The sequence below is a fragment of the Sinohyriopsis cumingii genome, chromosome 14 (genome assembly GCF_028554795.1).
Source record: "Sinohyriopsis cumingii isolate HCF-2022 chromosome 14, ASM2855479v2, whole genome shotgun sequence".
Classification (NCBI taxonomy): Eukaryota; Metazoa; Mollusca; class Bivalvia; order Unionida; family Unionidae; genus Sinohyriopsis; species Sinohyriopsis cumingii.
In genome coordinates this window covers 18,628,623-18,642,583 of record NC_142974.1, presented here as the reverse complement: position 1 = coordinate 18,642,583, position 13,961 = coordinate 18,628,623, and the positions used below count along the sequence as shown (strand labels likewise).

Below are 13,961 nucleotides of genomic sequence, written 5' to 3'. Positions count from 1 at the left end.
GTGTTAGTGACAGTACCAGAAGAACCCGTCATCCAGGACAGGACTGTCGTGGACAGGCCTGAAAGACCCTTTCGGGAGGACACTTGTGTGACCTTACCCCCTACAGAACTGGTCAGAACATTACCCAAAACATGTTGTACAGACACTTGTGTTTATTCCACGTTGATGGTTATCATGTGCCTTTTATCGTTGTACTTAAGCCTTTGGCTTTTATGTATTTTTTGTCTTTCGTATTCATGATTAAAACATTCAATAAACGTGTTCTGAAAAAAAGTATATAAACTCTCGTCTTGTTTGTTTTCGTGTCACAAGTGACATTCCTAACACTATGGCTACCTCTGCTGTCTCTGCTCCCTCTTCCTCATCGACGAACACTTAGATCGTGCCAGTTGGGAGGCTTTGAATCTTCGTCATCCCTTTAACATGCTCATTGCCGGACCTAGCGGTTCAGGCAAAACCGAATTCGTCAAACGTTTGATCGAACATAAACATCATTTGATCGACCGACAACCTCTGCGGATCGTGTGGTGTTACAAAGAGTGGCAATCGGCGTACAGCCTCTTGCGAGAAAGTCAAGGCGATTCCATCGTTTTTGTGGAAGGCATTCCTAAAGAAGACGATGGCATCGTCTCTGACTCCCGTCAAACCCATTTGGTCATTTTTGAGGACATGTTAGGAGAAGACGAAGAAGAAATTAAACTGTGGTTCACGCGCAAAGGGCATCACCGTAATGCCAGTGTCGTTTACATCACCCAAAATTTGTTTCAACAAAGTAAAGCCCATCGCACCATCAGTCTCAATGCCCATTACGTGGTCTTCTTTAAAAGCCCTCGAGATAAATCGCAAGTGCAAGTCTTAGCCAAACAGTTAGGGACACCTTGGCTGACTCAGGCGTACGACGATGCCACTCAAACGCCACACGCCTATTTACTCGTCGATTTGAAACCTACGACCCCCGAGGATTTGCGATTTCGTACCCACTTGTTTCACCACCGGTGCCAAGACGGAGGACCTGTCCTGTACACGTCTCCGTCCTCGACTTAATTTCACTCCACAAAAAAATCTATAAAAACCTCAGACCCTTTTCGTCTGTCTCACACACATTTTGAACATGACGTCCCTTCAGTCGCATCTTCCCGTCAAATTGATTCGTGCCTTGTATGGCATCAGTCGAGAAAAAAATCCACAAACACGAGCTCGTGTCTTAGAAGCTAGCCTCGAAGAAGTCTTACGATGGTTCACGGTGACGGCACGTCAATTACTCCAAGGAATCATTCAGATTCCTCATCAAACCAAACGCTTTTTTGATCGAAACAAAGTCGCTTTGACCCAACTGGCCTATCCCCGCATCGACACTCAAACCAAAAAACAAATCATTTTGAAACCTGGAGGGAGCGGTACTCTAGGAGGGGTCATCATTCGCTCTCTCTTAAGATGGGATCCTAATGCCCCCAAACTTCTCCCCAAGAAATAAGTCAAACAAAGTTCCAAGAAGAAGAAGAAAAAGACCAGGTCCCCAAGGAGAACTTCTCCAGTGGCGGGACCCTCCTCTTACCAGACACCACCCCGGAAAAAGAAAAGAAGCCCCCAGAAAAAGAAAAGTCCACAGAAGAAAACTAGTCGCAAGAGAGGCACTTCGGCCAGGACGCAACTTTACACTCGGAAACCACGTCCTGCCACGGCGGTGACCGTGTCTCCGGCAGCCTCAAGTTCATCCAGTTCTCCGTTGATGACACCAAGAACTGAAGAGTACTTGGAGACGTTGATCACACCAAGAACTTCTCCGTTGATGACCCCAAGAAAAACTTCCCCAGTGGCAGGACCCTCCAATTTAGTGGCAGTGGCTGCTGCTCACAAAGTACCTTCTCCGAAAATCAAAGTCCAAGAAAAATCGGGCATGTTACAAAGCTTATCCACCTCTACGAAAAAAACTCATTCAATCAGCCTCCAAAGAGGTCATCGATACCGTGTGCGAATGCTGTTTGAACGTCTTGAAAAGCACGATCCCTTTGTCCAAACACCAGAAACAATGCTTAGGCAAACATCGTCACGTTCTTCGCCAAATGGTTCAAAAGAAAATTCCCATTCGTCAAAAGAAGATGTTGGTCCAACGTGGAGGCATTTTACCCCTCTTATTAGGTCCCTTACTGAAAGGAGTCTTGAGAACCATGTTGGGAGGACTGGTGGGAGCAAGATAAAAAGGCCCTCGGAAGTCCCTAGATCTCAGAATCGACCCCTGACAACCCCATGGAAGGACGAAAACTAGCTTTAGTGACTTACAAACGATGGATGGAACACCATCGTTGGCAAGAACAACGCACCCCGCATTTACCTCCCAATCCCCATTTGAGCGAGATGTCCCAGTTACAACACGAATTGCAGTCCTTGATGGATCGCCAAGATTTGTCCGAAACAGAAAAATCGCAAAAGTACGGTCAACTCTTGCAACGACTGCAACTCTTTCACCAGAAAGCTTTAGACGAAACAGCTCTACCCACTTTGAAAGATTTTAAGACCTTGATGAAAAGTCCAGCACCATCACCAGTACCAGTACCAGTACCAGTACCACCAGTACCCGTGACCAAGACAGAAAAAGGAGAAGAAGAGGAAGGGTTTCAAACTCCACCAGAAAAAGTACGCAAGTTAACAACACCACCTACCTCCAGAATTGGATGGATTAAAAAGATGATGGTCATCCCTTCTTCATCACAAGAGGAAAAGAAAGTGAAGACTGAAGTGAAGACAGAAGTCAAACAAGAACCGATATCCCCCGCTCAGACATCCTCCTCTTCAACACCTATTGCCGGTCGCATACGCAAAGCATTGCAATCCAAGAAAATACCCCAAGAGAAAAAGAGTAGCATCCTCCAAGAGTGGGTGTCTTATTAACACACAAACACAAAAAAAAAATGGAAAAAGTCTTAGCCAGCATTTACTACTATCCCTCCCATCCTGCAGGTTACGCAGGAGTTCAAAAATTGTATCGTGCTGCCAAAACACGACTGAAAAGTTTCCGTTTACCTCAAGTGCAACGATGGTTACATGAACAAGCTACCTACACTCTACACAAACCCATTCGACGCAAGTTTGCCAGAAGTCGCACCCAAGTGGAAGGTATCGATCATCAATGGCATGCCGATTTAGCCGATGTCTCTCATTTGGCCAGCTACAATCACGGCTACAAATATTTGTTTTGTGTCATCGACGTCTTTTCCAAATTTGCCTGGGTCGTACCCTTGACTTCCAAATCGAGCAGCGAGTTAGTGCAAGCCCTGCAACGAGTGTTGAAACAAAGCGGTCTTCACCCTCTTCGATGGCAAACGGACAAAGGCACCGAATTTCTGAACCAAGCTTTCCAAAAAGAATTAAAGAAACGTGACATTCATTTTTTTACCACCGAGAATCCCGAAACCAAAGCCAGCATCGTGGAACGTTTTCAACGCACTTTGAAAAAACGCATGTGGAAATATTTTACGCATCACCACACTCTGAAGTACATCGACATCTTACCGCACCTGGTGCAAGCGTACAACCAATCTTACCATCGAAGCATCGGACGTGCCCCGCAAGAAGTGACTCCCGAGAAGGAAGTGTTGGTGTTTGAGCGCCTGTTTGGTACGTCCCCGACGAGGGCTGTCCGCAAGAAAAGTGGAATGTTGGCCGTAGGAGATTGGGTGCGCATTGTCAAAACAAAACGCACTTTCGACAAAGGTTACTTACCTAACTGGACGACCGAATTGTTTCGTGTCACTGGACGAGTGCATGGCCATCATCCTGCTGTCTATAAATTGGAAGACATGAACGGAGAAGTGCTCAAAGGAACGTTTTATTTGCCCGAGTTACAACGTGTGACCAAAAAAGAAGACGACGTGTACGACATCGAAAGCAATCTCGAACGCAGAACCCGTAAAGTGGGCAAACGACGTGTCAAAGAAGTCAAAGTACGTTGGAAAGGATATCCACCCAGTTTTGATTCTTGGATCGACGCTTCGCAAGTCATCGACTATAAAAAGAAGTGACCATCATGCCCTTTCACACAGACGCAGCTACGTCGACCACTCCTTCACCCAGTTCTTCTCTGCAAGATTTACAAAAACAACCCTTGTGGGTGTGGTGTGGAGAACGTGTGCCTAAAACGCAAATCGTCTTTTTCTGCCAAATCTTCGTGGTGTATTGTGTCATCGGGGCAGCCATTGCCAATTTGAGTTTGCAACAAGGAGACAAACAATTGTGGACCATTTTATTGAGCAGTTGGATCGGTTACCTGCTTCCCAATCCCTCCCTGAAATTCTCTTCCAACAGGAACCACGGAAACCTTGTGTCCAGTGCCAGTGCCAGTCACCACTCCAACAACAACCAGAACCCCATTTTGGGCGGAGACACGCCTCTGACGTCCAGTAACCCCTCGGACAGCCACAGAACTCTGGAATTATGAGTCACCAAAACCAATTTTACTTAACCTTACCCAGTCACAATTCCATGGAGGTGTTTCCCAACAACACGTTGTGCTGTTACACGGCCAAATTACCTCAGACCATCCCTTTAGATCACGAAGCCCATTGGGAAGTGGCTTTAGTAGAAATCATTCACCCGACCCAAGTCCTCAATGTCCTTCCCAATCAAAATGTTTTTGATGTAGAAGTTCATGACGAACAATTGCAACAGTACTTGGATACCTATGGCAAATATGACAAGAAAACCCCTGGCACAAAAAATCAAAAGTACACCACCTATCACTTGTTCATTCCTCCAGGCTATTATTTTAGTGGTCAACATTTGGTCAGCACCATAACCTCCAGATTTAATGTCTTGTTTCTGAAAGCTTTGGAAAGTGTCAAAAAAAGTGTCACCATGGAATACCACAAAGCAGCTCGTCTCTTCTTGATGAAATTTGACGGGAGTAAAATCCTGTCCATTTTATTTTGTCCTGAATTGTTTGACATGTTGGGCGGAGACATGGACATGAGAATGGCCATGCTCAAGAAAAACGAATTACCAATTGTTTACGACAACGAGTCTTTTAGCAAGTTATTTCGTGCCCCGGTAGAACTGAAGCAAGGACTGAATTTGATGTTTGTGTACAACGTGGTGGGACACACCTCCGTGCCGTTACTGCGTGTCATTCCTTTCAAAGTGGATTCTGCCACAGTCACTGACGAGGAAGGTGGAAACACTTATCACGTTCACCGCGAATTTGTCCATCCTCACTATTTGCCTGTCGGCAAGTCGTATTTCGACACGGTCAACATTGCTATAAAAGGAGATCTGGGACAAAATATTCCATTCACCAAAGGAAAAGTCACGGTGAAACTCCATTCTCGAAAACGGTTCTCTCACGACTCGTAAGTCATGTATCCAGTGTACCGAGGGGTTGCTCGACAGCGAGGACACGGTTTAGGAGATATGTTAAAATCGGCTTTTCGTTCGGTGGCCCCGGTGTTGAAACCGATGGTGACACGCGGATTGCACGCCTTGAAAGATGCGGCACTGACGCAAGGCAAAGAATTTCTCCAAAATGTCGTCATCGACAAACAAAACCCTAAAGAAGCCTTCATGAGGGCAGGCAAAAATGTCTTGCTGAAAACGGGCAAAGACCTTTTGGACCGACGCGAAACACCTATAAATGCCCTGCACGCTACCGAGTCAAGCATTCAGCAAGGACAAGGCAGAAAGAGACGACGAAGAAAACACCCTTTCACCAGACTTCACACTTCTAAAGCGAGAAAGACAAAGAAAAGAAGAACCGTTCGAGACTTAGACGTTTTCGATTATTGAGACACAGAACAAAATGATGCACCGAGAGTCTTGTGCTTGTTCCAAGTCGGAACTGGATCTCTCTGCCATGCCCCATACCATGATGACGATGCAAGAATCTCAGTGGGTCGAATTTCATCCCGTCTCCTCTTTGACGGAATCAGCTCCCATCGAGTTTGAAATCAAAGGACAACCCGAAGATTACATCGATCTGAATAGCAGTTACCTGTATTTGAAAGTGAAAGTGATCAAAACGGACAACACCAATCCAGGAGGCGATGTTAGAGTAGCTCCTGTCAACAATTTCATGCATTCCTTGTTCAGCGAAGTGGACTTGTACTTGAATAACAAACTGGTCAGTAGCAGCAGGGATACTTACCCATATCGTGCCTACTTGGAAAATCTCTTGACGTACGGAAAAGAAACCAAGAATACTCATCTGGATACTTGCGTGGTATGGAAACCTGACACAGCAGGTGTAGACACGTTTAGTGACACAGTCCTGACAGAAGATGACAATCCTCACAATGTGGGGTTTAACGACCGTCGTAAGAAAATTCTACAAGGGCGAAGTTTAGAACTGATGGATCGTTTGCATTTGGACATGTGGTTACAAGAAAAGTATTTGCTGAACGGGGTGGATATCCGTCTGAGACTGAATCGTAGCAGTGCCGCTTTCCATTTGATGGCCCATGCCAACGAATACAAAACTATCATTCAAGAAGCCCGACTTTACGTGCGTCGTGTGGAAGTATTACTGTTTGGGAATTATGACGGCCTGCTAGGTCTCGTAGGTTCACAGACTGACACAGCCGTTCATACCCCGAATAATAAAAACCAATTAAGGCCACAAAAAATTAAAATAGGAAAATAGGAATTAATTAAAACAGGACTCCATAATAACATACAAACAACCATAAAAACAAGTTTTCATTCCAAACCAATAAGATAGGGAATCAAAATAAATAAGGAATTGATGAATAAAAAAAAAAAAAAAAAAAAAAAAATACTCCTAACCGTCTCCTTGTCTCTTAAACAACATCTGGCTGAAGTTTTAAATCAAGCTTCCACAGCTGTTTCTACTAACATACTCAGCCAAATCCAGGCAATGTTGGCAGACGACACTGAAGAATTTGAAACTTCCACGCTGGCAGCGGCCCTGGAAGTATCATCATCCAGCGGCGATGAAGCTGATGAACCTGCACCACCTAAACAGAGTGGAAAAAAGGAAGGCTCTGTCTACCGGAATATCGGACTGGGAAAGGCAATTGATGATATCAAAAAAGCGGGCCACTTCGTCAATGCCACAAGACCGGGTGTCCTAATGTGACCTCATCGCTGCCGACCAATCGTGGCGGGAGTCACATACTGCTTGGTTTGACACCTGGGGCATTTCAATCCAACTAAGAAACACGAGTGTGTGGTGTGACTATTCCCACTCATGTCTATTAGCCTTTCAGTCAGGTTGTTAAGGACTAGTTAGTCCTACACCTGAGTGGCTAAATTAAAAAGTACTCTTTGAGTACATAAAAGCCTGGGGGATGAGGCTCCTTTTCCTTCCCCCAGGAGTAATTAAAAATCACGCAGTGCGTGAATAAAAAAGTGGTACATGTTCAAAAGAACGAAAACCACTATAATCCAACTAACTAACTAACTAATTTTGTTTTAAGGGGATGTTTTCCATCACGTCCGCGCTTTCAGTATAAATTGAAACTCGCTGGGCAGTCTAGCTACCCATGTTGATTGATGAAGAGAATGAATACCAGAATTGTAAAGCTTCTAGAACTCCAGATGCACCTGGAATATGCCAGGCGCATACTAAATGAACTGGCCGCGGAGGCCATTGTCGAAGAGGGAAGGATGAGAGAGGAGGAGGAGGAAAGAAGAAAAAAAGAAGAGGAGGAAAAGGAGAGAAGAAATTTCAGAATCCCAGAGACAGAAAATTGGGATTCTGAAGCCACATATCCAGCCTCTGCTCTCCCCCAAAAAAAGAGTGAAAAGAGACTGGGGAAGAAGATGTGTGTGTGGCGCCAGGCCAAGAAGGTGCCAGCATTAGATAGGTGCATCTGGAGTTAAAAACCAACAGTCCTTTTCAGGGCTACCCAATACTCTAGAAAAGAAACGACAATCGATTTGCCAATGTGTGTAGGTAGAGTAGTGTGAATATAAACACTGACTCTTTTTTATAGTGAGAGGGTATGTGTTTGTGTGTTTGTGTTTGTAACCGCTCACGTATGATTGTGTGGATAATAGATTATGGGTTTGTTTATTGTTTCTTAGCGCATGTGGAGAGTATAGTTTGGGTTTTGTAACCGCTCACGTACGATTGTGTGGATAGTAGATTATGGATTTGTTTATTGTTTCTTAGCGTATGTGTTTGTGTGTTTGTGTTTGTGTGTTTTTGTTTGTAACCGCTCACGTACGATTGTGTGGATAGTAGATTATGGATTTGTTAAATGTTGCTTCACTTATGTGGATAGTATATTATATGAAATGAGAAAGTAGGGGATGTTTTCCTTCACGTCCGCGCGTTGTTTGGTCATGATCTAGGTAATATCAATTTTGTTTTGGGGGGATGTTTTCCATCACGTCCGCGCTTTAACTATAAAGCTAACAGTTTAGCCATTAGAACCCATTCCACGGAATAAAGAGAAAGAAAATGGTGGTAGCAACAGCGTTACTGAATCATTTGATAGGCATTTATTATTGGATAGTAGATGTTACGTTTGTCATGGAAAAGATAGAGAAAGAATTCAAATTAGAAAAGTGTCTCGACTGTTTTAATAATTTGAAGGAAGCAAAGGAGATAGTAACAGGAATGATGGAAGAAGAGGAAAAGAGACTGAGAGGATTGATTGACCCGCCTTATGTAAGAGTGGAAAGTTTAAAGGAAGCACTTGAAAATGTCATCGAAGTCAGGTGCTTCTTAGAAAAGATACTGAATTGGACGGAGTGGCGATACGTAAAATGGGGGTTGGACCAGCTGACAAAAACGGAAGAAGTAATGAGGAAAGTGATGACGGAAGAGGTAAAGAACATCAAAGAAAAGTGGACTAAGGAAAGAAAAGAAGAAGAAAATAGAAAGAGAAAAGAAAACTTTGAGAAACTAAACAATAACTGGATACGAATACAGGAGAAATTCCGAGCGATAGGTCATCCTGACTGGATTCCTGAATCAGAAATAAAGAAGACAGGAATAATGGCAAAAGTTAGAAGATGGCTACAGAAGTGGAGGAAATAAAAGAAGAAGATGATGATGAAACCAAAGGCCCTTTTCAGGGCCACCCACATTTCTCGAAAAGAGAATGACTTTCCATTGCCTAACCCTTTTTTAAAAAAATTTTATTTTTATTTTTATTTTTTATTTTTTTAATTTAAAAAAAAATCCCATGTTCAATTGCCTTTGTCCCTAGAATGGATATTTCTTTTCTCCCATTGTTCAATTGCCTTTGTCCCTAGAATGGATATTATTTTTTTTCTCCCATTGTTCCATTGCCTTTGTCCCTAGAATCGATATTTTTTTTTCCATTGTTCGAATGCCTTTGTCCATAGAATGGATATTTCCTTTCTCCAATGTTAAATTCCCTTGTCCCCAGAGTGGATGTCTTTTTTTTCCCATGTTAAATTTTCATTGTCCCTAGAGTGACCCAGGATGGTTAATGTTAAATTTACATAGTCCCCAGAGTGACCCAAGGGTGTTTTTAATGCTAATTCCCATTGTCCCTAGGGTGACCCCATTCACTACTAATGTCGTCGCGTGAAATGTTGCCTTTAACAGTAGGCGGATTTGAAACGTTCTGAACTTTGGAATTGTCACAAGTTGCTATCAAGAGTTTAGTAGCGTGTGTTTATATATTTTAATTACGTACCTGATATTATGACCAGTTGGTTTTATTGTAGCTGTCTGTGCGTATGTTTGTGATGATATATCAGGCTGTAGGTCTGGCCGCCTGTACGTAAGGGGATGGGAGCTGGTCTGACCTTCAAGGTCAAACAAGGACAGAACTGCCGATTTGTCAACTTGTGTGCATGTTGGATCCATGAAAAGTGTGTGTGGCCAATACAAGTGTGGGCCAACCCAAGAATTTGGGAGAACTGTGTGGTTTGGCAGTGGACACTTTTGCAAGTCTTTACAAGTATTTACGAGTCCTACGTGGTTCTGAATCTTACGGGATGTACAAATGACTAGAGTCAATGAGTCATGTTTGGTACATTTGTTAGGCTGATTACAATTTAACATTTGCTTCAATTGATGATATTGTTTCAACAGAGTACAGTTTGAGTTAGTTTCATTACGAGTTGCTTTCATTTCATGAGATTATTTGAATCTTACTTCCATTACATGAGATTGTATGAATCGTATCTCCATTTTCGAATACGATTCAAATTTGTTTTCCCATTTGTGAATGTTTGTGTAAAGTATCTGAACGAGTTGTATGTTTATAGCATGAAATCACACCGTATTTTGTAGAGTATATACATATTTTTATTAATTCATTTCATAAACTTCCATCTTTCACCACATTGTGTTTTGTTATTTAATTAAAGCATCCACTCATGTCAATCCTGTTGCAGTAATCGAACCCATGACACATGAATTGCGAATCTGAAGCTTGACTTCTCCAACCATGGACAAAGAAATCGCTTTGTGAATCTGTGTCAAGTGTTTCTGAGTTAATCTTACGGACTGGTTTGGAAAATGGCAGTGTTGATGTCGAGCTAGCCAGTATTAACCCAACCTCACACCATGATGGATAATGTTACAGTCTGTATAATAGCTTTTGAATTTACGTGCGGATCATTGATGAACTAGCCAGGTCACGCAAGACGGTAATCTGATTCAAGCCGAGAACTGCTTATAACTAGATTCGACAGACACGGGTAACGCTGCGTTTTCTAGCGGCCACTAAAATTCACGGTTCACTTGTGTTTTAGGAACATCTCAGATAAAGCGCTAAATGTTGTGTTAGGGAGGTTACGAGTTGTATGTTCTGAATGGATGCTTTTCATTTTCATCCATATGAACGCTGCAATTTGATTCGCGAGTCAAAAGAACAGAAAAACATGATCTTGTATGTCAATCAGATCTCCATTGGTGTTGTTGTACATTTAAATCATTATAACAAGGAACTAAATTTCTCCAGTTTTCAAAGGGAGAGGGGTACGGATAATAAAATTACTCTTCGAACTTCATCCGCATCGATGTTCTCCTTACAAATTTTTTCGCATGGGGGTGGGGTATCAATAGTTAAGGATAATGTTAAATGAAAATAAACGCCGTAGTTGAATCAGATTTTGGAACCGTTTTGATGTGTTGGTTGCTTGTAACGGCACTTCAAAAATATAATCCATCACGACGAAAGTTAGGAGCTAAGAACGGTGCCCAAGGACAAACGCATACCCGAGCAGGAATGAAACCGGCTACCCTTGGATTACGAGTTCGCTCTTCCAAGTGAGTTGACGTGATAATCTGAAACTTGATAACTTGCCGCTGCTGAATTTCAAACTTCGGTTAATTCATGCTGAAGGAAAACTTACTAAAGTACACAACTTTCCAACAAGCTAGCTTAAAATCTATTTGGAAATATTTACCGAAACATTTACAATATGTATAATGTTAGCTTAACTGCAAATTATTACCAAAATGTGTCAAAATGAATACGAGCAAGGTTGCCAGTAATTTTTGGATTTTATCGGTGAAGCAATTATCTAGAATGTTTTTACAAAATACATTTTGTATATGATTTCTTGCATTGTTACTTTTTAGAATACAAAGTAATTTGAATTATCTACCATTTCATTTTAACTGTTTCTGTCCGTCTTATTGACACATTCGGTTAGTGGTTAGTGTCCGGCTTGGGTGCGGTATGTCCCGGGTTCGAACCCCGACGAGTCGCACAGAAGACCTTATAAAAATGGTTTTACCAGCTACCTCGCATTAAGAGGTAGTGTTAGGACTTGGTCGGTCTAGTGTCAGGATAAACTGACTTGGTAGAAATCAAGCTACGTGTTAGAGCCATGATGCCCCAGTGCTAGATATCACTATTAATTGCCACACTGCAGACATCGTAACGATATGACTGAAAAAATGTTAAAGATACGTTAAAAGTCCTAATCAATCTGTTTCTCTCTCTCTCTCTCTCTCTCTCTCTCTCTCTCTCATTATCATCATCATCATCATTTGCCGCTTTTGCAAAATATAGCTATGAAAAAACGTAGTCACGTCTGTGTACATTTGTTGCATAACAACATACAAAAAGACTCTACATCTCCGACTAATCTTAGAGCTAAACATTTTCTTAAGTTCTAGTCTCTTGATCACAAACATCATGGTTAGCTAAAATGTTTTAACTGTTCAACTTGCAAGATGTTGCAGATCAATACAGGGACGGGGTAACCATATGTAGGTCAAAGTTGACTCAGTTGATTTTATAATGTATATAAATGAATAAAGTTTAGCTTAATGAAATTAAATTTTCATTGTGGACAGAGTCTATACAATAATGCGTTATTTGCTTTGGATGGCATTTAAAATATTTTCCTAATGTGGCTATATTTTAAGAACTTGCCGGTAATTGGTGTGGAAAGGAGTTAGTTAGTGAAAACTTGGGCGCTACGACCTTATTAACAAAACCATGTTTTTTTTTTTTCTCTTCATAACTAATGCAGAAAGCATACAGATTACTGCAGAGTTTAACTTTAATATCGATTTTAAATAATTCAGTTACAAAGGCATATCAGTATATACTATTCAAGACATTTGTATTTTCTTTGCTAACGAAATACGTTTTCCAAAATTAGCCAGGGATAAAACAAGCTTCGGCAAAGTGAAATTTCTGGAGGCCAAAAGAACGGTCTTGATCCTATCTTTCCCTTTAAACAGCCCTAGCCTCTTTTATTAAAGTACTTCCCACTGCATCATGAAAATATATTTACTAGTTACTTCCAATACCAATGTACAACCTTCGGTGTCTTAACTAACTAGCCATATGTTACCAGTATACACTAGATTAAAATTTTAATAGTGATATGATTCGTCTCGAAGATACAAATCTATTTATCAACAAATAAAGTATATAAATTAAAAAAAAATATCAAGCATACCTTTCAAGCTAATTTTAAGCTGCAATACCTTCACGAAACGAAGATTATACTGATGACTGTCACACAACATCCGACATCTACACTACGGTTGAGTGCTTGTAAATTCCTACAGGATGTTAAGTTCTCGAGGCGGTGTGGGCCGTACCATATTCAAGGGTAGAAACGTAGATCGGGATAACAATGAAACTGCTGGTATATATTTCGCGTGGAGATTAAGCACATGCGTCTTTTTCAAGAAAAGGTATTGGCCTGTCAATAGCGAGCTCAGACTCGATAAGCGAGTTCTTACAGTACTCGTATCACCTGTCCAGTTTATACACCATTTGTCCGGTTTTCAATTTCAGGTTTCTCACCTGACTTAATCCATACTGGAATTATATAAGCAGGGATTAGCTTCTTCTGTATAGGTGAATTAAATAGCAAATGACTAATTTTGACCCGTGAAAGGTATTTATTTATTGACCAGATTTCGCGTAATACACTGAGGGGTAAATTTAGCTTTGCTTGAACTTGGTCAGATTGGATACGGCAATAATTCCGATTTATTTCATTGAGTCATTTAAAAAATTAACTATTAAGACCCTTAATATTTTTAATATATTTTTTCCTTTTTCTTTGCACAGTTTAACCGTTGCAATATGAAATCATTAAATTAGAAAAGAAAGCACATGTTAGCATGACTCAAATATTGTACATTCCTAATTGTTTTTATGGCTATCGAATACCCTAGTAAAATAAAAATCTGATTAAAAAAGGTAGGAGTGAGCCTGCTGCTTCATTTTAACAACAGTGGGAATGAATAACTGATCCACTTTTTGCGGCTGCAACAAGTACTCCCACACGAGTAGGTAGTTTTTAAACTCGAGAACAAATCCGCAAAAATAGAAGACCACTCATTGATTGACAATGTTAGGAGCGGTGTCGCTGTCAATCGCTGTCAATATTCTACTCATTTAAATTAAATCTGCTTTAAAACAATAATTAGGTTTATTACTCTTTCTTTTACGGTAGTTGCTGTCGATGGTTAATGAAGGATGAGACCGAAAATAAATATTTTGCATTCATTTGTGCTTTAAACGTCATTAAATATACCACCCATCTCT

At 41.3% G+C, this 13,961-nt stretch overlaps 1 protein-coding gene across 1 annotated transcript in view; it reads right to left on the bottom strand.

Annotated features, from left to right (window-relative positions):
- The window catches only part of LOC149783357 (uncharacterized), an 81,572-nt gene extending 68,420 nt beyond the window's left edge, over positions 1–13,152 (bottom strand). The window contains exon 1 of the mRNA XM_089931559.1: positions 12,859–13,152. The gene's annotated coding sequence lies outside the window, so the exon portion shown is untranslated. The remainder of the gene's footprint in view (positions 1–12,858) is intronic.
- Between the last annotated feature and the right edge of the window lie 809 nt (positions 13,153–13,961).